This window comes from Molothrus aeneus, chromosome 1 (genome assembly GCF_037042795.1).
Source record: "Molothrus aeneus isolate 106 chromosome 1, BPBGC_Maene_1.0, whole genome shotgun sequence".
Taxonomy (NCBI): Eukaryota; Metazoa; Chordata; class Aves; order Passeriformes; family Icteridae; genus Molothrus; species Molothrus aeneus.
In genome coordinates, this window is record NC_089646.1 from 132,809,185 (window position 1) to 132,835,693 (window position 26,509).

Here is a 26,509-nt window from a genome sequence, read left to right on the forward strand (position 1 = left end):
AACAAAGACCACTAAATTAAGTCTATTTTTCTAATACACTTGAAATAGAAAAATATTACTTCAGTCTTATCAGGTAGATGTGTTCAGAGGAGGAAATGTTATCAGCACTTTGAATAAACTGGAAGGCACCAGCACAAGGCCATACAGCAGAGGTAATTGTTCATACAGCACCCAAGAAAGAGATCTAGCAATTCACAGATACATTTTCAAGGTCAGTGAGAAAAAAACCAAGGAACCATAAAAATCCCTGGATCGCTAAGTCCTGGCTATCCAAGCACCACACCAGGTCCTTTTCTTAATGCCTCTCTTTAAAAGGGCCAGATTTCTTGTTATAAATGCTTTCATTGAAAGTTACTCCAGTCCTTCCACTCTCAAATGGTTAGAAATCTTCTTAGTAAAAAAATAGAAGTTGTCTATGGTAAATTTTATCATTGTATTACTCTTCCATAAAAGTATTACCATACTCCTTTTCCTATTTGACTAGCTTTATCATCTGGCTTAAATGTTTTCCTACCAGCCATTCCCATTTCCTGGACATATATCCTACCAAACTTAAAGTCTTCTATTCCACTGCCATAAAAATATATATCTTATTTACATGAGTATCCAAAGCTTTTCCTTGTCTCTTCCATATTCACCTAATTCTTCTAGAACACAGCTATGAATCTTGCAGAAGAGTGTCTTCAGAAGAGAACTCAAAATTAGTGCGCAGGGGGCTATGACAAATATATAATGGTGGATTTGTAACCAGAATAGAAAAGAGGGCTCTGATTAAAGACTGAGAGCTGCTGTTCTGAACTAGCTAGACAAACATAGTTGTGGGTCTAGGAAAAATTTATGAGGACAACAATTATAGAAAGTAAATTTATGAGGTAAGCTATGACAAGTTCTCAAAATCTTCTAGTTCTGTAGAGATTTTTTTACTTATCGGGGAAAAAAGTCCTATTAAAAAAAAACCTCATATAATTTAAAAGGGACAATGTGTGAGAGCTGGGATTAGTGAGGGCAGAAGTAATGCTGTAACAGCCAGCATCAGAAGTTTGAAAGTTTCTTTGACACAGCACCTATCTATAATATGCAAGTGCAGGGACAAAATGGAGAGAAGAATTTAATGGGGGTGACTGGAGAGAGGAAAAAGAACTAGCGGAGAACATAGCACAATGAAAAAATAGATCAGAATGAAGATACAGGAAAATGAATGGCCCTACAAGATTTGAAGAGATTAAGTAATTTCAATTTTGACTGAAATCCTTTTAAAAAAATTCAAGCCATAATCTGTTAGTAATTATGTATGTGGCCCCGGCTGATGGTCTAGAGCAGGAGTTACCTGAAACACGGCTTTAGTGTGAAATGTGGTGTTTTTAGTACACGTTATCAGCAGTGATCCATCAAAGCATAATATGTAAGATTACCCACTGGAACCCAGTAACTTGGCTTCAAGTGTTTTTATTTATAGTTTGTGCAGATGCAGATGAAGCAGTGAACCTAGGCTGGCATTGGAAGGCTTCAAAAAACGAAGCACCTTCCTTCTGGATTGTGCTTTGAGATAGAGAGGGTACTGTCAGTTGAATATCTCATGTTGAACAGCTACTGTAAGCTTTAAAGGGATATTTAACTCCAGGACACAGATCTGGGTGTTTGCTCTGTGTTTTCAGAGGGAGGGAGTATAGTAAGTGCTGGTGTTTCAAAGGAGGATGGTATTGCTTGTATTTAATTTATTTTGCTCTTTCTCACTGCTGTTTGGGAAGGAATGGCTTTGAACTCTTAATTGTATATTTTGTTTTTATCAGAGCACAGACCCATCCTGTCCTTTCTCACTCCCCCTCCTTTCCTCCTGTAGTCCTCACTTTACTGCTTTCTTCCTTCTCTCTTGCCTTTCATCTCCCACCCTAACAATAAACAGTCTGGAGCTGAATCCAGAGAGCAGAAAGAGCTCTGATTCCCTCCCCATCCAATACAGATCCCAATAAAACTTTGAAATGGCACCAGATCTTGGCTGTGTGGAATGGGGTCTGTCTCCAGCACAAAAGAAAGCATACACCACAATTCGTCAAGGAGGGGGATTTTCCTCAAGCAATCTTCCTCTCTAAAGAAAGTGCTCACTCCCACGTTAGCAGGAATGTTTTTGTTTGAGCAAATGAGCACTAGGAATGGAAGCAGCAGCAACCTGGGAAGAGGTGGAGCTTGTGCAGAAAGGATGATGAGGACGCTAAGGATTAAGAGGCTGGATGCCTCTTGATGCACCAGGTATTTATGTCAGTAATTCTCATTAGATTTAATGTGAATAACAGTCATAAATCCCCCGAGGACTGAGAGAAGAACAGATTCCTTAATGTTTCCACGAGGAATACTTTGAAACCTTCATAAAACATTCATATTTGATGGAAAGGAAAACCTACTTTAATAAAACATGTTTACCACTATTATACAATCAGCAGTTGGTATTTTATTTACTTGAGTATAATGTATAACATACTTGCATGGTTATTATATATTATTAGGCTAAGATTGCTTTACTTCGTATTATTGTTTTGTTTATCTAACATTAACAGTTCATTTTACTGTAACCTCAAAACAGCATTTTAAGAAAGCCAGAATGAACCCAGGTTTACAGAACAGTTTCTTCTTTCTCTAAGACCCTGTTTCTGAATGTGGTTCAAAGGAAGACACAGAACAGACGAGTTTAAAGCAATTGCTGTTTAAGGTTTATTTTACTGCCTTAAAAAAACTCAGAGTTAGTTTGGGGTCCTTTGTTGTGGGCACTGAATAAATGCAGGAGATTTTCAGAGGACTAGTTTGTTGACTACAAAGGTGTGTCACAAGACACCTGATATGCCCTAAGGTACTTCACTTGGCTGCTTCCAAAGGCAAAAAGTCCTGCAGGCTCTGTGTGCCTTACATGATGGTCCTGGGGGGCAGGCTCTTAATACACCACAGCAAGCAAAATAGCATTAGATGCCTAAGTTCAGGCATCTCAATCCCATCTTTAAAACATTTGATACTTCCAGAATACATCCAGGGACATTTTACTTGTGACTGCACACCTTCAATATCCTTTGGCTACAGAGTAGCAAAAGACATTCATAAAACAATGCACACAGCTACTCAAAATACTCCAGGCTGCACATACACTGGTACTGAAATTAATACAAATAATTCTGAGGAGAGCAAGAAAAGCAAGCTGTGCTCCATAAAAACCTTTCTCTGTCCCAATGTAATCATCTTTCCACAGTATTCCAAGTCAAATTCATGAGCACCTTTTGTTGATGAAATTTACTTATCATAGTTTATTTTTAACTCATGTGTGTACATTTTAGAAATTGAGGATAAAATGTGTTCAAGTTCCTGTGCAGCTGGGTAAGTACAGGTGTGTGATCCCAGTGTTTTATATACCTTCTAATGGTTGCTAGCATTGCAACCATTGTGAAAATAAGAGTAGTACCCATTTAAAGCTCACATATCATGAGTAAAATCTGCAACACTTCTTGAGGAAATGTTAAAATGTTCAACATCCATGTTCTCAACAAGTAAATAACACATTATAGGGCTACATTATGACCAGATTATATCTATTAGTTACTGCTGTGCACCATGTAAATCTCCAGATTCCCCTGGGAAATGAGAAAAATCATTTCAGACTTCAATAACTAACAATCAGTTATTGCTCTGGGCAATAATAAAGCTGAATGCAATTACCTAAAGTGAAGTTAGCAGTGTAACAAATGAAATACAGATTTCTTTCTCTCCTAAAATAAATGTAGCATCTCCTCATCACACACTACTGCATGGTATAATAGGGTTTTCTAAACAGTGTTTTGTCTGAACAGCCTACTTGAGACTTGAAATATATGTGATTAAAACTTATATAAAAAGTTACTTTTTATGATATCACTTGCACGATCACTTAGGGTTAGAAAAAGATTTTTCAGATTCAGGCTATGAATCTGAATAAGTAAAGCACTCATTCCAGAAAAACAGATTTTAAAAACAAGATTATCTGCTCCCAGCAGTACTCCTCTTTCCACAGTAAAGACAATTTACCCCAAAAGGGAAATAGAAAATTTCTGTTCATAAAATGGCTTTGATCAGATTTTTCTCAAAACATGTTAAAGCTCTAAATGCAGCATTTCAGTCTTCATACTTATTCTACCTCCTGTCACATTAATTTATTATTTATTCTGTTAACATGAAAATGTTCAGTCTGTTAAGAAGGAAAAACTGTTTTTTATTTTAAACTGATTTTTAAAAGAAATGCTTGAAAACTGAAGTCCCTAGAAGCTAGAACTTTTCTTAACTTAGCATGAGATTGTGTAATATAAAACATATACATAAATGTTTGCAGGATGAGAAATTTTGCATATAACTCAGGAATTAATATTTCAATAAGAATGAAAATATTAAATACTGGATGAAAGAATAATATGCACAAAAATATTCATAATTAAGAATAATAGTGTTTTCAGCTATACTACCTTTCACCTTATTATGTAGAGTAAGTATTAATTCTCCATGCTGAATTATTGCTAATTAATTATCTGCATGTACTTTCTCTTTGTCACTACAGAATTCAATTATCCTGGAAAAGATTTTGCAGTAGAAAGTTAATCCTAATTCCCGATCTTTTGAGAAACCAGTTTTTATAAATACAGATTGGGTTCGAACCATGAATTTTCCAGTTATTAGGAGCTACTCAAGACTTTTTTTTACACCTGATGTTTAAGAAATAGCTTCTTATTATGCAATGGGGTGTTTTTTCATATTTTATCCTACACTGATGTTGACACCTTTTTACAGCTCCTTGAAAGCTAATGACCCCCTTTGAACCTGACCCACTTTTTAGTTGTTGGACACTAGCTCATGGTGTTATGCAAAGCTTATTTTTAGATATTTTCAGGCAAAAAATATCTTTCTTGCTGTATATTTATATAAGGCATAATTCAACATATCATTAGTACTATCAGTGTCAGTAACAATATAGTTACAAAATGTGTTGAAGTAATTCCAGTCAGATCTGGCTGCCCTTCATTTTGGTACATGTTTTATTTGAATAAAGATATTGAAAGGATGGCTCACTTCAGCTGTACTCATCTTGGATATCCTTCTGAGGTAATTTTAGCTTATATTTTGATCATTCCGATATATATCTTATTTTAAAAAAATAAAATCCATGCAGCTATTAAAGCAAGGCAGCATCAAGAAGAGCCTCAATATACAGCAGATAGGGTAAAACATTGCAGTGCAAGGCTGCATGACTTTGGTTCAGTATTGTCTCAGTTAACTGGAACAGTGCTTGGCCATTATTTGTAAGGTTTGAGAAATTCCAGCTTCTTATTGCTCTGATCTTGTTCAACCACTGCAAAGCAAGGATGAGAACAGGGATGCTCTGTGAATGCTGTCTACCACTCTGCTGTTAAGATTCAGTGTCTGAACTCTGGGTTTGATAACATTTAGACCCAGGGGAGAATGACACCCACAAAGCCATATCTCAGTAAAAGGGAATTCACTACCTCATCACCTTACATCTTTGGACTCGTGGCCAGCCAGGAAACATGGGTTGTCTCTGTACTAACTTTAGTGGTTTGAAGTGCTGACAGAAAAAGCATCCACATTATTCTTGAATTCAGGCTGTGTAAAAATCCCCCATCTGTTTTCCCTCACAGGTGATGCCAGGATCTTTCTAGGAAGGATCCTTCTGTCTTGTGTCAATCATTACCAAAGGGAAAAGGTGTTGGGATGGGCAGCCTTGCCAGGAGCAGCATGCCAGACACACAGCGAGTGAGCTGGTGCCTGCATGGCTGAAGAGCTCTTGCCACCACTTCTGCTGTCATCCCTCCCAACCACGGAAAAGGACCAGCAGCAAAAATGGCAAAGAGGACACTCCTGAAGCTGCTCTCACACTTCAGTGGCCTGTAGTCAAGCACAAGCCATAAGCAGGCAGAGGCTGCCAAGCTAAAAGACCTGATTTCTAATTGTGAATTTTGTTATTAGACTTTTTACAGAATTTTTTCAGTCCACTTGTGTTTGTGGGAAGAAATGGTGAAGGGTCTTTCCTAGTAACAAATCGATAGAGCACACATTAAATATATTAAGAAACAGACAGTGAACCCAAAAATTAGCTATTATTGAAGATACACTTTAATAAGGTTTTTCTGGGAATGAGAGTGAGCCACAGGTTTTAAGGTTTTTGCCAAAGCTCTAGTTAGGAACAGAAACTCATTTTTTATTAAAAAATGAGAATAAAAATATTGGCCAACGGCAAATAACATTGAGGATGGAATTAAAAGAGTGTTAAGAATCTACTGCTGGTCTGGAATCACTAAACCATTTTTAAATGAAGCCAAACAAAAAATTACAAGTGATACTTAGAAAGGTGGAAAGCTTTATTCCAAAAACTAATGTTTTGAAACTATTATGGTCACTGCTTCCAAATGATTCAATGCCGTTTGCCAACACAAAGCTTTGACAAAGCACATGCTTACTTGTTGGAGAAGAAAGTAACTTCCAGGATTAATGACATGCTTTAATTCTGAATTTGTCACTGATGGGATAACTTTTTTAATAAATCATGCATTCCTATCATCTGTATTTTGGAAAGCATTTTGATAAATTAGGCAGACTGCAGCAGACACCTGTAAAAATTATGTGAGAGCTGATGGAAACTCCTGGTGATAAGAAATCTTGGCAAAACTTCCCAAATCTCAGTTTATTAGAAGTAGGGTTAGTCTGTGGTCTGATTACAGTATATAAGCACCTTCCCAGTGAAAAGATGCAGAAAACTTATCTGATAAAGACAGAAGAACATTCACTTCTGATGTACACTATGAATCTGGAGAATGCAGACACCATTGAACTACTGTCTGTGACAAACTAAACTTTCTCTGGAATACGTGTCAGGAGTGAGACAAAATTCTCTAGGAACCATACTTACTTTGGTCTGTATATGTAATCATTTAATTGAATAATTTTGTCAACTGTCCATAAAATTTATTGATTTATATAAAGTTTAAGACTGTCCACATTAAAAAAAAACGTTAAGAGAGAAGAAATATTTCCAAGTAGCCTTAACTGTACCAGCCTAATAATTTGGGACTATCATGCAATTTGGAGAGTATGGATCTCAAAATATATTACAAATTATTCATAAAATTCTATATATGTTTTTGTTTTCTATATGACAACACTAATATTTGAAGGCAGTTCATTTCTTAGGTAAATTCTGCAATTGAAAAATCCACATTCATTCTTGGAAGCTAAGCTTTTTATTTGATCCTGTAATAGATAGCTATTATTCTGATACTTAGCAGGTTAGCTTTTTTAAATAAAATGAATCAAACTAGTGTCACAGTAACTTTCAAAACATGCTGTTTCCCCCAATATAAAATACATAATTGTAAATACCTAATTAAATCAGAAAATAAGAAAATCTTCTTCCACAATAGAGATGACATGGGTTCAGGTATAACAACTATATGTTACGTAGGTAATTCTATGTGTTATGTAGAATAATATTTGCAAGCAGAAATTGTAGCAGAAAAAGATTTTATTATAATGCTATCAATCTTCAGTGGGAATCGGGACATACATATATAGATATGTGGGGATGTATATACATATATTTATTTATTTATGTATTTGTATACATAAATACATATTTATATATTTATATGTATTTATTTATTATATATATCTTTATATATTTATTTATTGTATATATTTATATTTATTTATATATATATCACATATATGATTTTTTTTGAGGTAAGTGGGGATGTCGAAGTATCCAAATTTGCTTCATAAGAATAGAAAATCTCTATCATATAGAGAGATCTTTTAATATTGTAGAATAAAAATAAGGACTTTTTCCTTTTTTATTCTTCAGGGTTCCCAAACAAATCACAGCGTACTTCTGTCTTGTAATAGGGCCTGTTCCAAAGACCTTTGACGCTTCCTATTGACTCAACAGGCTTTGGATCTGGCCCTAAGGTAGTAAAACCTTTGTGGAATGTTTATAGATAACCACTTAGTCCATGCCAGCTTAAGGAAAGCAAAAGGAAATAAATTAAATGCATCTTCCAGTGACATAAGTCTCATGAAGAATTAACTAGGATAAGCACTTACTCTAGCTGGTGCACTGTCAATTTGAACAATGCAGACAAAAATAATAATTAAAACATAGCTTCATGCTGAGATGAAACTTTCAAGAGTGTCTACTGTGTTAAGCTTATGATTTTTTCTGGTTTTGTATTTGCAAGCATAATTACGTCCCAGAGGCAACAGGAGCTAGAGCTTGTCAGTCCCCATTTCCCCCTCCGACAGGAGATTAATTTCTTTACACAGAAATCCAAAAATTGATGCCAGAGTAATAATAATAATAATAATGTAAACAAGTCTTTTATTCTTTTAATCTGGAATGCATAATTTAATGGCATAGTTGTATAAATAATGAAAACATCACATCTACTTTAGACAACTAAGGGTAAACTGAAGGTAACATTTAATGTAGTATTGATTGACCGCATCAACCAAACAATGGCAGACATCTGTATGGATGACAGCATTTAGGAAAATGCTACCAAGTCTATCAATACAGATTAAGTAGGGGTGGGATGGAGCAGACTTGATGGCACAGAGTCCTGGTAATGGAATATGAAGCCTTTCACCTCCAGCACGCTGACTTGACCAGCCTGGGTCAGTCTGTCACTGAAAGTCATTACCATCAGATGGTTCAGTGAAATGCGTTTGTCCTAATGGCAGCCTGCCTGTGTCACAAAATGCACCATCTATCATGACTGACATCATGTTGAGATTTTCAGCTGGAAGGCTGGAAGGAGAGACGATGGGCTCCACAACCCTCCTATCCCTGCAGGAAGCATGGGTAAGGACATTTGTCTGGGGCTGTGCTGCAGGGATTTTAGGAATGCCTGATTTTAGGGATAGTGGTGTCAAGCATGCTAGGAGTAGGCACAGCACACCAGCAGCATGAAGTTACAGTAGCTCACTTTTGGATGGATTTGAGAGAAACAGTGACACGTGAGGAAAGCAAAACAGGGCTATTAAACAAATAAACAAACAAAAACAAACAAAGAAAAAAGTAGCAGAATTCAGAATTCTTTATTAGGCAGAGGTGAGAAATGACATACAAAAGCTAAGTGAAAACAAGATAGGATAGGAAGAAAGGATTTGAACATGAAGCCATAGTGTGTACAGAGCCAGCATAGGGAGACATTGGAGAGATGCAAAGTAAGGAATTACATGGATAATTGGATGAGCTAAGGTGATTATTTCTTTCAGTAGCAGTTCTGGTTGGATATGAGATGAAGACTGTATCTGTCAAAGACACCAGAAATGACATTGTTAGGAAGTGACAGGAGCATGAAGAGAGTTTTAGCTGTGTGATTAGATGGGGAATACTGTACCTTGTAGAAGTTCTGAAGTAAGGTATTACCTGAAAGTTTAAATGTTAGACTGAATAGTAGCCCAAATCAAATAGCTGTTTCATTGGCAATACTGACTACAGTTCAGTTTAAGTGATGGGGAAAAACTCTTACTTGGTGATAGCAAAATTAATAGAACAAAAATAATTAAGAACATTGTTTCACCCTTTGAACTTAACCTGGTGTTTAGACATACAATAGGAGACATCAGGTTAGACAGCAGACAAGTTGTTGCACTTCAGGGAGATAGTTTCCTGTATGTTAATTTAATCTGTGTTGTCAACTTGGAACAAAGATGTTGAGCATCATTTCCCAACCTTTTACCGAAACTAACTAAACTCTAAAAGCTCAGGAATGGCTTCTTGAAGCTTTGCAAAAGATAAATAAAAAAGAAAACTTATTTTCAATGGGCTCAAATATGCTTCTGTTAAGAAAAGTTTTACAAATCAGAAACTTAAAAATCATTGCCTATGACGAGGACAAAGAGGGACAGATTCTTGTCAAATTGTCAGAAGAAGCCGAAGATCTTATGAAAGAATGAAAACAGGAGGGAAATCAGGAGAAGACAGTAACTGAAAACAACAGCTGACATATTTCCTTTAAAAAATTGTGAGATAAACCTATGTAATTTAAAAATACATTTGGAGTTTTACACTAATCTGATCCAGGGATACGGCAGCAAACTGATGGGTGTGGCAAGATCAACAAAAAATCCTCTCTGATTGACATACATTGCAGTTACAGTCACCTAATAGTAATGGTATGTCCATTACTACTTGTGAGAAACATATTAAAAATATCCTAGGACAGGTACACTCCACCCAGGCTGCTGCTAATCCCACAAAACACAGCAAGCTTGTCAGTAGCACTTCATTGTCCAAAAGTCAACTGCCCTTCTGACCATTCCATTCCGACCAGTGTGAATCAGAATTTTTTTCCTGCAGAAAAAAATCGCAGTGGGAAACAAACAATTTTCCCATAAAATGAGGATTAAGGATGAGGACATGAAAAAGTGAAACTAAAATGATGAAAACATCTCAGTGCTTATAGAGCTCTTTTTCATGAAGTCATAATTCCTTATGGCTTTTATACAGATTAAGTATTGAGGCTGCTGGGCATACACGGTTTATTACTTAGAAGAACAACTGAGTAGTGAAATGAATATTGTGATTAGGTCAAATTAGGTGAAATTGAACTAGAACCAGATGTATTTTGCTACTAAGACTCACATGGACAAAGTCCTCAGCAGTGGTTCAGATAGTCCAAAATAATGTAGCCAAGAACACTGATCTTGATTATTTCTTCATGGAATTTTTCTGGTTGTGATTCTACAGTCAAAAATCACATGTAATGCCTGTTTGAATATGATTGCTGTTTTTTTCATAATACTATACGCAAAAATCCATGAGCATAATCATGACTTGGCTTTAAGTGAATCATATTAGAACAATCAAGGAATCAAAATGAAATATTAAAATATTTCACACATATATAGTTTCTGCCCTACCATCAGGAGTATGGATGAAATAAAATTATTGTTGAAAACTCTGAACACTGAAAAATCAGAAGGTGCCCATGGTGGTTGTGGCAACTCCAGTCCCAGAGAGGCACAAGATTTCTTGGGAAGAAAACATAATGTTGTGTCCAGTGAACTGCCACATTCAAAGCAGCTAAACATCTTCAGTGCGAGATTTCTTGACAAAAGAAAAGGGGACAAAAAAGGTATTTTGTCTCATGACTCAAAATCAGGACAGGCTATTCTTCTATGGAAGCCATATCATTTAAAGCATTTATTAATCTTGCTATAGTAATGGCTGGAGAAAACTGTGGTTTGGCATGCATGCAGGACACAAACTCTGAGTAATAACTTCTCTGCAAGCTCATTTTCCACTGCCTAGGCATTTCATCTAGAAAGATGGGAAAGTTCACCTGTGTACGAATTTCAGTTCCAAAGTTCCAGAGGTAAACAAATTCGAGTATTTATTTTTCTGGGTATCTTTCCTTACAAGGGAGCGCTACACTTGGTCATCAAGTGCCGTTTCCCAAGAACCAAGGCATGCACTTTCAACATTAATCAGTAAACTGTTCTGAAAGTCAGAGGCTTGCTTCTTGCACAGAAGAATTATCTGTTGCAGAAGACCCAGCACCATCTCAAGGTACCCGCAGAATTACCTGTTGGAGTTCATAATTTTCCATGTGTTTTATTTTTAGGACCTCGAATCTAAGTTCCCACTTGGCTTGTAATGATGGGGTGCTGGAACTAGATGATTTTTATGGTCCCTTCCAATCCAATCCATCCTGTGATTCTACAATGTGAAAGTGGCTAATTGCTTTTCGCTCTACGAGTCTGGAGCAACACAGCACCGTCCCTGGAAAACCCTGCAACACACTGAGTGCCACAGGCGAGCGGGAGCCACCGTAAGCGCCGCGGGGCCGGGGCACAGCGGGCGGGACTGGGAGGCGGGGACGCTCGGGCAGGAGGTGGCGGGAGCCCCGCTAGCACAGGAAGTCGCCCCAGCGAGGGAGGAGGGAGGAGGCGGAGCTGTGCCGCTCGGCCCGAGGTACCGCGCCGCGTCCCGGGGTGGGCGAGCGGCCGCGGCCGCCGGGCCCGAGCGGGGCTGCCCCGGCGCCGGCCCCTCCCGCGCCGCGGGGCCGCCGCCATTGGCCCGCGGGCAGGGAGCGCTCGCGCCGGCGGCGCGCGCGGCCGGCCCGCTGACCGCCGCGGGCCCGCCCTGCCATTGGTCGGCGGGAAGCGCGCGGCCCCGCGATTGGCCGGAGCGCGCTGTCAATCCGGGCGGCCCCGCCCCCGTAGCGCCGGCTGGAGGGACTGGGGTGGGAGAGGGTCGGCGGTGCGGCCGCCATATTGGGCGTGGGCGGGAATGGTTGCCGTGCTGCGCTGTTCTGCGGTCGCGTTTGGTGTTCCGTTTCACCGTGCCAGGACCTCTCGACTGCCAGGGCTGCTTTTCCGTGCTCAAAGCAGTACGACTCTGACCAGGCAGCCAAACTGGAGGGAAACAAACCCCTCACCGAGGTGTCCTCGGCGGGGCCGTGATCGAGGCCTGGCCCGGGCACGCAGCGGGGCCGAACTGGCCGAAGCGTGCGATGCTTTCATGGGAGGATAGCTCATGGTTTTCCTTCGTGAGCACGACTGCTCACAGACTGCCGGCCCGTTGTTGGGTGTGTGTGCGAAACTCTGTCTTGTCTAAGGTTTTAGGGTGTCTGGCGCTGGACAATCCGCTGCTCTGTGTGTGCTGACTGCCCACGTGCAGTGAGACCGGGCCGGCTGTGGGTGTGCAGTAAATCTGATCCAACCCGGAGTGTTGAGCTGGCTATGTTTGCCTTATAGGCGTGATGTGTTCCGGGTACATTGGACGTCTTTGTGTTCTCTGCAGACGGCTCTGGTCATGCCTGTGCTCAGAAAATCCTGGACAGAAATATGTGAGAATATGTGAGCTGCAAAAGCTTCTAAATGTGAAGTGTTGGCTGGGGATTCTCTACCATGCTGTTGATGTGGCTCTCAAGCTGCTCCACCTTCCATCAGCCCACACAGTTACAAGGACAGATCATAGTAGTATCAGAAACCCCCTCTGAAAGAGCCTATGGTGTAATTGGGCTGTATATGCAGCACACACCTTCACACTCAGTAATTCAATTGCATGTCATAGGTTTTGAGTTCCTTCCTGTTGGGGCCCAGGCTCATTCCTAAAGAGCTAATCAGAAGGGTAGGGTACCTGCTATTAAAGATGTATTTCTGTAGTGGAAAACTGTATAAAGTGATGTTTAAGATACACACTAAATCTTACAAATGTGGAGAAAATGGAACCATTTCTTAAGTACTGCATTTTGGCACGTCACCCTTGGCTGAATCACTTCACTCTTTGGTACAAAATTGGCTGGAGACAAACCATTGTTCAGAAAATAGTTTGTCTGCTCACCTAAAGAAAAATTTGGCCAGTTTTTTTGTTGACATGATTGTCTTTCATCATTCATTAATACAAGTTATTCTCTAGGATTAAAATGTCATTGTGAAACTTGGAAAGGTGTAAGTCTACTTCAGATATAATTTATGTGTAAATCTTCTAGCTAAACCTGGTTGAGCAGGAATAGATGAGCACAAGTAGATGACCTCAGAAGGTCCATCAACAGTCTTGGGAATTCTGTGAATTTATGTAGCCAAGAAGAGATTACCATAATGTTCTATAACTAACTTAATTGTGCTTAAAATAGTATTTTGTATTTGCAAAAACAATACAGAAAATACTTTCTCAATGCAAATGTGGGATCTCTTCAGACATCTAGGTTTTGAAAGATTACTTCAAATCAGAGTACTAAAGCAGAGATGCCTTTCAACAGTGGTAAATTTCCTCATGTGTTTAGCTTTAAGTCATACACTGAATTTTGTACAAGGACATACATGTGGCTTTTATAAAGTCCTATAAACAGGAATATGTCTTCCATTTCAAGTACAAGCAACTGAGTTCCAGAGTTTATTACTGTATCACATTGAATGACCAGGATTTTTCCATACATTGTTCCTTAAGAGCATACTTTAGTGAAGGTAATACACAAGGAGATACATACTTTCTTCATAAAATCGGGAGTAAAGGCAGTACCTTTATTACTGGTTTTTGCTTGGTTAGTTGTGGGCTTTTTTTCCATGAATTTGAACTATGCAGTGTAAGTTTATGTGCATTGAAAGGTGCTACACTCACTTCTGCCTGTTCTGGATTTCGTAGTTCTTGCTGTTAGACTCTGCAGCCTCTTCAGATTGGGAAGCCAGTTTGTGTGCCGGTTTGAAAATCTTCTACCTCACTATTGGTCAAAAACACAGAATGAAGTCTAGTCATGTAAGCTAATACATTAACCTCTGGTACCACTCAGGGTATTTTTAGGATTTACTTAATTCAAGTATTTGAGCCAAATTCTGGCAGCCCAGTCTAAAGGACACCGGAAGCTCAGAGTACTTTATGGCAGTAGCTCCAGAGAACATCCAGTTTTAGTAGGCCCTATGTAGAAAACAAGACAAGAGTTGTTTTCTTTGGATTCTATTTTTGCAGTGCAGTGAAGATACTGTTCTTGAATTTTCCTGTGAAATTTGTTTCTCTAGACCATGAATTAGTTTTGGTTAGAGAATTTTTAATACTTTTCAAAATTAATTGATACCATTACTGTTAATTGCAGTTAGAATTTTAGAGTTTCTGTGAGTTTTTATCATGACTAGGAAGTTGTTGGGTTTCTTTCTTTGGGATATCTCCATATTAATATAAATTTTGCATTAAGCAAGGCAAGCTGTGAATTATAGGAGAAGATAGGAGTTGGGCTAATGTTCCAGAATTGGGTTGCCTGTTAAAAAACACTCTGTTAAGTACTTGTGAAGAAAAAGTGAATTACTATGTTTACATGTTATGAGATATGTGAAGACAATGCAAGATAGATGATTGTAAGATGTAGACAAAGAAGGCAGTCATTTCCATTTGCAGTAGAAGTCTCCCCCAGCCCTCTGACTCTCATACAGTATGCCTCTTGTAATGCAGTTACTCCTGGGAAACAGGAGTGTGAAAGTCAATGTTTTCTGACCCAAACTCTGCTTTAAATTTTTCTGCTCTTGTGGATTTTTTCATTTGCTTGCAGGTTTACTTTTCTTGAGGAAAATATGTGAAGAGATTTACAAAATAAATACTAGCTGATCATTTTTCAAAATAAAAAATGAAGTGCTTTTCAGTGAATGGCTATCCTCATTCCAAGTGAAGTCTGCAATGATTAAATATTAAAATGATCCATGGTTTAAATTAATATAAAATTTTTTCAGGAGATTATTACAAAGATTAACATTTTTAATGTTTTAACAGTCCCAAAGTTGATCAATCATAGGCACAGTAGAACTGCTTTTAGTTAACTAACCTGATGATCCTATATATCACTGCAGTATTTTGTACGACATAAACCTTGTGGCATGGTTGGTAGAGGAGATGAAGAAACAGTTTCTGTTATAACTCTTTAATTATCAGGTTTATTCTTGAAGTATTTTTTGACACACAAAATAAGCAGGTAACATTTTTTTTCCTTTTGAAAAGAAAACAGGAAAGAAAGGTAGAAAAAATGTGGTGTTTGTTGTAGAGTAAGCAGCTGTTGTTGCATGTAATGACAAACGTAGATGGTCACTGGCATGGCTGTGGAAGAACAGCAATGTCTGTTTGCAGTGTGTGTTCTTGCATGTGTGTTTTCAAATAGAACTTGCATTAATGCAGCTTTAATATTGCAGAATTATCTGCAACAGCCTATGATTCCTGATACATTTTTATTCTTTAGAAATTTGTTTGAAGGTCATGGGAAAATGTCATGGAATCCCAGGTGCTTTTATATCACTAGCTGTGCACAGGCACCCCTGTAATCAGTGAGTTGAGTAAATACTTGAGGCATTCCTGACAGGGACAGTGCTAATTCCTTTGTTTCTCATTTGTTTTGCGTTTTTTTAGCCACAGGGCAAAAATCATCATTAGTGATTTTTTAAGTTTGATTCTGGCTTTCTAAACACACACTGCAGTGTTACAGTGGAGCTTTGCACAATACAGTTTATTGTGTCCAGAGATTTTTTGCAGTTTTAAATATAATACATACATAATCAAAATATTGTTCATTCATATGTTGTGATTGTTCTTGTCATCATCCTTCACTGAGTGTGATTTACAATCAAAAAAGAGGCAGAATTGGGAAGAAAGGCTGATGAATTAGCCAATGTAAACCCAGAAGGGTTTGTAAAGAAGGATTGGAGATAGGAAAGGAAGGATGCAGTAGAAACCCAGGGCTAGACGTTGAGCTGGTAAAATGAATAAATAAGGAAAGACTGTTCTGACAGCAGAAACTTATGGTGGAGAAGTCATGGCAGAAAGGACAAGTGTGAGAGGGGAAAAGAGCAAATGATGGCAGTAACTTAGTGTTGGGAATAATAGTTGGAAAGTTAAAATCCAGAGGACAAGCTGAAGCACACAATTTTCTACACAAATTTGTTGTCACTTTTTAATGCTGTTATTTCTAGTTTTAGGTAAGACAACAAATTAAAAATGGGGTTGCATTGTCTGTAGTTGTTTGTCTCTAGCCAGGAAGCTGAATTAATTCTCATGTATTTCTATTAAAATAAGTAGTGAAACAAAATAATAACCTTTTATGTCATGAGCTGTTTTTTATATTGGGGAAACAGATTGGGTTGCAAATGTAGTAGGTTTCGAAGTCTCAATTGTTTTCTCCCTGGCTGTGCTGTGTGGTGTAAATGAAGAAAAGGTTACGTTTACCCATGATAATTCCCTCTCACGTTTACATTATCAATCAGCCTGTGTAGCTTTTTATGCTTTTATCTATTGTGTTTTCATTGTAATCTTTACATATAAAGTTCTCAATTCTGCAAACTCTTATGCTGAAATTTATTCACAAATGGCTCTGACAGATGTACTCTAGAAGCCTTAAATGCTGTAGTTTAAGATGGTGCCAGCTGGTCGCTTCTCCCCACCCCTGAGATTGCAGTCTGTATGGAGGAGCTGGCAATACCTGCACCTCAGTTCACTTCCCTCACCTGAGCTCACATTCCTTTTAGGGGGTTGTGTGCTGATGTGGAGGCTGGGAATCAGATCCAGAGTCCTGGGCACAGAACATACCCCCTTTTGTTGTCCTTTCTTGCAGCCTCCTAAACTGTGGCAGGATTAAGCACCTGGGTCAGCAACATCTTAAAGCCTCTCAGATACCCAGAGCTTGTTGAAGAGACTCCTCTGTGCTTTTGAGTTGAATATGTTTAAAACTTTATTTTTTAAATTACCTATATTTTCAGTTTGTCACTGTATCAAGTCAGTGTGGAGGATATTTCCAAGCTTGGCTTTACCATATCGCCACCTCTGCTTATACTCTGACTTTTGTCTGCTTTTAGAAGTGATCATGCCTAAAAGCTTATATTAAAAACCATAGATCTTTCTTTCATGTAATATGTATGCTATAGAAATTGTTTAGTAGGTGGTGTGTTGCTCTCATTGTGTGAGGAGCTGGTTACACTGCCTCCAATTAAGATTGCATCACTTACTTTGCTGCTAGACCAGTTTTGTATTACTTAGACTCTTGCCAAAAGGAAATTGTTAACCTGAAGCAGTGGATTACTTATTTTGTTTTTGTGTCTTGGCTGTCAAAGTGAAAGCACAGTATATGGCTAACATTTGGTTAGGTCCTTGATTTACTGTTACGCAACTAAAATTAATTTTAAAATTCGGACTGTACAGTAACAATAAAATGGATAAAGAGCTGCTGAGCTGCCAGCACTCAGAAGTAATGGCTGGAAGGCCACTGGCAATGGTTGAGAGCCTGTGGGGACTTGTTCCAGCATTTGCATGAGGTGTGATGTGCTTGTTGTTTTGGTCAGTTGTCTGTGTGTAAACATACGAGCATAGTGGCAAAGGATGAGTAGTTCAGTGATTGCTGGATTGATGAAGAAAGGATGAAGTTTAAAGCACGGCTGAGATCATGTTAACATGAGTCTGTTAGAATGTAGTTCATGTGCCTGTGCCAAGGAACAAGGAATACTGGATTTGTGTGCAGAATGGAAAAATCTTATCTTCTAGAGGTGCGGCTGAGGAAGGACTTAGAGGTTTGTGAGGAAGGTCCTGTAGACAAAGGGGACTCGAGTGCAGGGCAGTGTCAAGAATGTGCTGCCTAAGAGAGATAGAAGCATAGTTTGAATAATAAGACCAGTGCAGGAATGTTGCGTCTAGTTTTATTTCGATGGAAAACATGTCCTGAAAAATTTGAAAGCATGATGAAGGTCCTGAACAGAGTTCTGTTTGTAGAACTGCCCTTGGGAGGTGGGTTTGAGATTGGGTTCACGCTTGCCGTGGTGTTTCTGACCACACATCTGCCTTACCTTGGCCAGCTCGGTTAGCTCTCCCTCCCACCTGGTTGCTGCAGAGGCCCTCCTGCATACCTACTGTTTAGTGTCCTAGGCAAGGCTATGCTGAATCTGTTTGAATTTGTCATTTCTTCCCTTTGCAGAGGACATGAAAAGCATTGTTTCTGTTTTGTTGTATATATATATATATATATCTATATATATATCTATATATATATATATATATGCAGAATGAAAAGCTTTAGATAATATGTTTTTTCAACAAAATTGAGTGTTATTTTAATGTGCTGCTAAGAATTGCAGCAGCGAATAGTTTACTGTTTTTTTTTTTATTCTGAAATAATGAAATGGTAAAAGCAAAGGTGGATGTTGCTTTCCTTGGAATTTTTTGACATGTTATTTAATTTATGAATTAATCTTCCTGTAATTTGGAATGAAAAGGTTAATAAAGCATTGTTAGATTGATGCTTACTTTTTATTCTGAAAGACGGCATAATTTGAAAGCCTGGGTTATTTTGGTATCTTTCTGTGTACACAAAGCTAGAGACCAGCAGGCTAAACAGGAAGGGTGTTCTGGAAAAAATATTATAGAGGCAAAACCTATTGAAAAAAACTTGAAACTATTTTCATTTCAAGTACACCAGTGGGGTTAAATAATACTAATAACTTCTGTTAGAGTAACAGATCATAATAATTTAAAACTAAAGTTCCTGGCACACTTGCTAATATCTTTTATGGCTTCATTAAAATACATCTGAAATAATTTACAGAGCAAGGCTTCTGGGTGAATTCTTCCAGTTCTGCATGGGAAGAGTGCCTGTTTATCTTCATGCATGTTTATATAGATCCATGGAAATTATGATGTAAATGTGGATGCTGTACTAAAACACAGCCATATATGCAGAGTAAGGAATTCAAAGCATTTGTATTCTGTCATTTATTGCACACAAGTAATGTATATTGTATAGGCTTGGTTCAATTCTGTATCCTGACCATAGAAGGGCACTAGAGAATATGTACTCCACCTTGAGGGGACCTTGAAGGGGAGGGAATAATGTGTGTAGGAAAAAGCCCAGGGTGATGACTCTCTTACCAAACTTGTCTCTTTCCTGGTTTTGAACCTTCACATTTACGCACATTGCTGGAAGCAGTGAAGATCTGGAAGGGTGTTTTCCTTGTACTATACTGTTACACATTTTATTTACTCACCTTATTAAAATAAATATATAGGTCAGTGTGGAAACAACTGGGACAGCTGCAAAGCTGAGTGCATGGGATAAAGTCTTCTGAAAGGTAAAAGAGGTGGCAATTTAGCTTCCTTTTCAGAGTTGACCCAGCTCTCCTTAAACTTTTATAGTTACTTACAGAGCTGTACAGCTGTTGATACAGTAGTGGCCAGACTGGGCAATTGTAGCAAGAAGGCAATAGACCTGCAGTTTCTTGTGATGTTGGTGTGTTCTTAAGAAAACCAATCTGAACTCATTTAACTGTATGCTCTAGAAGGCTTTTCATTGTTGTATGTGATTTACAAGGCTAGATTTCAGGCAGTGCAATCACCTTCTCCTAATAAAACTTTATGGCAGAAGCACACATTCTGCTTTGACTCTAGCCAAGGGCATGTGCAAACCCCCTTGTCCTGGTTTGTCACCCAAGGACTCCCTAGTGCTTAGAGAGATGCACTCAGGCAATTTGAGCAAATGGAGTGGGTTGTCGTCTGCCATTTTATCTCAAGCTAGATTCCGTAAGAAATGCTCACAAACTGCTTTCCAAATGATGTCTTTTAGCAGTATTAAAACTCTCTTGTTTGTAACTGGTTTGTGGTATGTGAATCTCTCATCAGAGATATCTTTTAGGCCAGAAAAGGCCAACCTTTAATGCATTCGAATTCAGGATCTTAAAAAATGAGCCATCTCCTAAAGCAGCCACCCATAAAAAAGTGTTAATTTTGTATTTTACTACTTTTTTTATGGTAAATAATATTTCATTCATACTGAATGACTCAAAACAAAAGGAATACTTTTTTTAATGTTTCTGTCTCAGTGTCATCCTTTCTTTTGGCATTCTTCTGGACAATGAACCCTGAAGCAAAATCTCTTATGACACACACCTGCGTGCTGTCCAGGAGCAGAGGGAAGAGATGGGGCTGTAGTCTCCTCCCACCCTGTTCCTATTAGTGGGAAGAGCCATGAAAAGAGCCCAAACAGGCATTTGCACAAATGGTTTCATCCAAGATCTTTAGCTGTTCGCACGACGTTCTATTTCAACTGATAATTTTCTGCTGGTTGATGGGTTTTCATCTTGCTGCCTTTCTTCCCAGCTGCACTCCACAAATTTCTCTGCTTTAAAATGAGGCAAGGAAACAGTTTACTAGATTTTCTGATGATTATCAAAGCTTATTTTTTCATTTGGTGCATATAAAGGTTTTAGCCTGATTTTGATCCATTCATGTAATTCAATCTTTGTTCAAGGTTCAGATTGTAGATAGATATCAATGATCTTACACTCCCCTTTTTGCCCAAATACAACATAAAGCTCCCAAAGAGATGGTATCATGTAAGCTATTACTTTATTCTTTATCTTAAAAATCATTGCCTTTAATGGGATCTCTAGATAGTTTTCAGGAGAGCCAAGTCTTGAGCAATTTAGATAAAATCTGCAGAGACTGTGCTTGGCCTATTGTTTTAAACAACCTGGGAAACTACTGAGCTGATGTTATTTACACCATATTAAACTTCTCACCCACTTATGGCCTAGTCCTTCAAAACCAAGTAGGACTTGGTTTTGAAAATGCAGCTGTTCACATCTATGGGTCTATGTTCACTAAGGCTGACTATTAAGCTCATTATTAAGTGTTGTTGGGCTGAACTTTTCATTTTTTCTGTTAACACTTAAGTTAGCTACTGGTTATCTACTGGTTTTTGTCTCAATTTAAAAGAAAGAAATTACAAAAAAAGATACATTGTGTTAAGGCTGATTAAATGCATGCCAGCTTTATGTTCTGGTCTTTATGGGGAGCATCTGCATCTGGATGCAGTTCTATGCCATGTGTTGCAGGAAGACCCTCCTCAGTCAGGGATGGTGGACCAGGTGACCCACTGTGGTCTCTTCTAACCTGACCCATTCTGTAATTGCTCTGTCTTTAATGAGCTGTTGAGGGAAAACGTAAGTACCAAACCTGTTGAAGGAAAACGTAAGTACAAAACCCACCAAATTAAAACTCCTTATACTTCATGTTTCTTTTGCCTGGTGACTAGACTAGATGGTTTTTTTGGTTTTTTTTTTGTTGTTTTTTTTTAAAGCTGAATTGATTTCCTGAATGCTTAATACAGCATGTGAAACAACAAAAAAAAAAAGCCATAAAACTATTTTTCTTCATTTATAGATCAGCCTTTTTAATACTTATTGAGCTGCAGTAGCTTCAGAGAAAGGAAAAAAATGTGCATTTGTTCTGAATGCTGGATGGAGAGATTACCTGAAGTGGTGAGCTTCAATGGGCTCTTCTGAGAGTGAGCAGTGCTTTCAGGGCCCGGAGCATGCTTGCCACCATGGCTGATGAAAGAGGCGAAGGACGGGTCTTTCTTTGGAGATCTGAAAGCTTCTTATTACTTCAAAGGGACTCCAGGGACAAACTTGGACTGAGGGCACAGGGTTTTATATGGGGAAAAGGAGTCGATCTGAGTGTCAAGGACCGGTGGGAACAGGTGAATGGGATGGGGGGGGGCAGCCAACCAGGGGAACCAATAGGGAAACAGGGGTGTGACACTGCAGCAAACTGGGACCGATGGGGACTGGGAGAGAGCACAGAGAACACAAATATGTGAGAACGGGGGTTGAACTGGGGTGGAACAACTGTACAGAGCAATAGGACTTGAGATGTTACCATGTGCCTGCAGAGGCCTATGGGAGGGAGGCACTTCTGACCCTAATCTTAGAGGGGAGTTTCTCATTGCCTGCTTTGGCCTCCCCAGGCTGAGGCGTTACAGCTCTGGTGGCAAGCCCTTGGGCCTCCAGGATTATCCTTTAAGTCTTGTTGTACACCAGGTGTAGTAATGGAACTAATAATTTGGTTTTGCTGAAGTGTTACGATTAGGTTTATGTGGACTCAAGTATTATTTGCTGCTGTCATTTGTAGAGTGCTTTCAACTTTTGCAGGCTTGCTCAGGATAAGAAGGGAAGCATTCATTTGGCCATAAACATGGTGACCAATTCTGGCAATTACTATGACTTGAAGTTGTATGATGGGACGTGGTGTGATAATACAGTGAAGTATGTTAGAGAAGGGCACATTTGTCTGCCTGCCAGTTTTGTGCCTGCATGATGTATTTGTGACTGTTTTTTCTTCTGGTTTTCAGTTATTAAGATAATTTTATTTGCCAAGAGTTGGGTTTCTGCTTGAATGATAGGCATATTCAAGGAAAGTGGATATCAATGTTAGAATTAATGGAGAAAAATTAAGTGGAGACTTAACCTCACATGCTTTAAAAAGTTTGGATTTTTATAAACAGTGTGAGCATGAAAAGAAAGGAAAAATTACAGCAGTTTCAAACTGTCTTGTTCTGATATATTACTTTAAAAAACTATTTCAGCTCTTAAATTATTTGCTCTGAAATATTTTGGTTTTAGTAGTCTTAAGGTAAGGCAAGTGAAAAGAAAGCCATCATAGAAATAAAAGCATGATAAATATGAAATTGCTACCTGTTCCAATTTTTTGTGTGTTTGAATAACTTTAGAAGTTACAAGATTTATTCTCAATAAAGGTCACTACCCCATTTTGCAATACTGAAAACTTTGTGAATCACTGTTCTCTGGATGGTTGAGAACTGTAGTTTAAGATGGATATACTAAAGGGAAGGATAATCCCTAAATACTTCTTCTCACTGGAGAAACAAATCAGAATTTAATTTCCATCAAAACTGAGCCTAAGCTTAAAACTCTACAAATAAGAAATTAACAAGTGTGTGTAATTGAAGCATTCAGGCTTATAGCAAGGCCATGGCTTGTGGCAGTCCCAGGAAAGAAGTAGCATTTAGGAAAAATAGAACTTTTGTCAGTTCCCACAACTAAAGTGGGGAGAACAGAGGGCTTAATTTCTCATTTGAAGAAGGGAAAGTCACTCTTCCCTTGCTGTAACACCTAGGAGGGCAAAACAGTCTCTGAGATTTTGGAGTAAGACTTCGGTAAAACCATATGGGATTATTGCATTTAAGAATGGCAACTTTGTAACTTACTGGAAGTGAAGTGCTTAGGCAGACTTAGCTGATTTTGAAATCTAAGGTCTTTAACCTATAGCTTTATACTGTTATTTAAGTTAGTCCCTACTTCATCAAAGGAAATGAGTGCTGAAGGGGTATGTGGTGGGGATCAAAGAGGGAGTAAAATTGCTGAGATTTAACTGAACTGCAGAAGTGTCCTCTGCTGACATGTCAATTATGAGACAGAGCAAATAATTGTTTCTCATCGTTGCTCTTGACTCTATGAACTTTTGACTCTTGAGGCAGAGAGCTGTGCTTCACTCTGTTTTGTGGGGTGATGGTGGTGACATCCTCCCTACACCTTGTGCCGCAGAGCGTCTCTACAGCGTCTGCAGGTGCTCCCATGGAAGCTTTATCCATCCTTGGTGCATCTAACTCTGGGCAATGGGGTGGTCTGCGTGTCCATTCTTCTATCCTTTTTAGCTCTGATTTCTACCATAGTCCCATGTCCTTCTCTTTCCCCCAAAAATGTTTAGACAGATTCCATTATTTTGAAGAATGTTTCTCTGAAATAAGGTGTCAATTATTGTGTAATTTTCCCTTTAGTGGAGATTACTCTTTTCTCTGTGAAGCACTATATTTTGAACTGTCTGGCAAGGCAGAAATGAACTACGTGTATGCTTTTTTCCCTTTCATGAACTTCTTTAAGGATATTTTCTTGACACATCAGTGCCATCATAGATTAATAAAAATGGGGGGGGGGGGGAAGTTCCTCTTTGGACATTTGGAATTTTAAATTCGTTCAGATGAAGATCTGTCTTCATATTAAATTGAATATATGTTTCACACATACTATAGCTCTACACATCTCTGAAGTAAGTAGGGAATCTTTTTCTGAAAGCGTAACAACCTAATAATGAAAATAAAATGTAAGGTGTATAGAATCACTACAGTTAGGAATATTCTTCTGAAAAAATTCCTATTTTTTTATAGTAAGAATAATACCAATTGCGAAATAGATCTCTTCTGTGTAAGTAGTGCTTTTATAAGTGTGTTTTGGCCTACTGCATTTTCATCCTGTAGAAGCAGAAGCAAACTATATGCTTCTAGGAATGGAAGGAACCTTTTAACATTTTTAATAGCCTACTTTTTCTTAAGAAAGCAATTTTACATAAATATGAAGTCCTTTTAAAAAATTCTTATTCAGGTTTTGCCACCCTTGAAATGTTCACTCTTTTCCTAGCTGTGAGTACATTTAAGGATAATCTTTTCAACTCTTCAGATGTTTAAAAACATTCCATGTTTAGCAAAATTATGTAGACTCTTCACTAGATGAGAAAATGCAAATATTTGGGTGTAAATAATCCCACCAAATTTTAGGCACTCTGAAGAGAATTAGGAACATAGCAAGAAAGCAAGATTGCCAGAGGTGATTTGGACTCCTAACTATTACATTTATTTCTTTGCCCATTGCAAAGGGAGTGGAGATGACCTCCTGTGTAGCTTATGTGTCTGAGTTATGTTCCTGAAATTTAGTGGGACTAATCTGGGTTGTTGATTAAATTAGTTTTTCAGAATATATTTCCTTAGGATTTGGAAATATTCATGAGGATATGCTCTAAATTCCTATGAACTATTACCTGTTTATTACTTCTGTTAAATAAATGCAGAGCTAATTTCATGCAGTTTGTAGGTATTGTATAGCTAAAAAACAACAGAGCATCTCCTTTCCCTGTAGTGCAGAGGGTACTAATTGGAAGTAACAATGTGTGTTTTGTTCCTAGTGTTTACATGAAGCTATGAAACAGCCTGATATATGTCTGAGTAAAAGTTGTAGTTCCTATATCGTTTGAATCTTGGGATGTGATAAAGTGTTTCTCCTCCTTGTGTAGAATGTTGAAATTATTTTAGTATCTGTTCTGACTGGAGTTATGGATCCTGTGTTTTTGATTAATTTTCCTAAATTTAATTAAATTTAAATCACCTCTGCTGCTTTCAAGGTTAAATTAAGTAAAGAAGTATTGCATTTCTTTTATTAACGGAAGAATAAATAAATCCCCAGATGAAGCAGAGATAGATTCTGCAAGAAGCAGCATGGGCAGGGGACTCTTTCCTGGGAAATAATAGTCTCGTTCTTTGAGAGAGACTTTCCAGAGGAATGGAGGACTACTGTAGGGCTTACCAAGAGAACTTGAATGTATTTTGTTTGTAGAAGTTTTTTTTAAGGCAGTAATAGTAGTAAAGATTTTTAAATTCTTTTTCTTGGCTACAGTATGGTTAAATAATTAATCTACATTATTTTAGCAGCTGTAGGCTGCTTCCACTGCTGTGTAGACAGATCTTAGTTACTGTACTTCAGCAGTACAATAGCAAAAAAACCAATTATAACCAGCAGCAACAATTTCCAAAATACCTACGTGCAGATGACTTCCCACTTTAAATGTAGCGCTACCAGTTCTTTGAGATAACTTGATGTTTCCAGATGATCCGATGTGCTCCTTGAATTTTACCTGAGGTAGATAAAAGGCTATTTTTGCTTTCTTGTAACTTGCAAATATTTTACTATCCATTAGTTAATAAACTATCAGCTATGGAGTTAACTGGGAGAAGACCAGTTCCTTCAATGATATCAGTAAGTTTTCATGGCATCTTTGAAACATGTTTAAAATGAATCAATTTATGAGTTCAGATGATCAACCTGCATTACATCCAACAACACAAATAAAAAAAGAATTATGTTTAAGGTAGAAATCTATTTGCAATTAAAGATGAGGAACTTCTGCATATATACAGATGCCAAAGACTTGGTTCAGTAGTTTTACATTCTGTAGTGGTTCTTTTCTGTCCTGAAGTTATACTTCTTTTCTCTCAGCTGACTAACTATATCTCAGCTACAAAACCAGTAATTTCATTGATTATTTCTTTAATGTGCCCACTGTTAATATTTAGGCAACCTAGTGGGAGAGTGCAGACATGCTGTCAGATATCATGCTGGGAAAGTT

The 26,509-nt window shown here is 38.2% G+C and overlaps 1 protein-coding gene across 1 annotated transcript in view; it reads left to right on the forward strand.

Annotated features, from left to right (window-relative positions):
* The first annotated feature begins 11,920 nt into the window (after positions 1-11,920).
* Positions 11,921-26,509, forward strand: part of TRIQK (triple QxxK/R motif containing) — a 58,528-nt gene continuing 43,939 nt past the window's right edge. The window contains exon 1 of the mRNA XM_066547905.1: positions 11,921-11,995. The gene's annotated coding sequence lies outside the window, so the exon portion shown is untranslated. The remainder of the gene's footprint in view (positions 11,996-26,509) is intronic.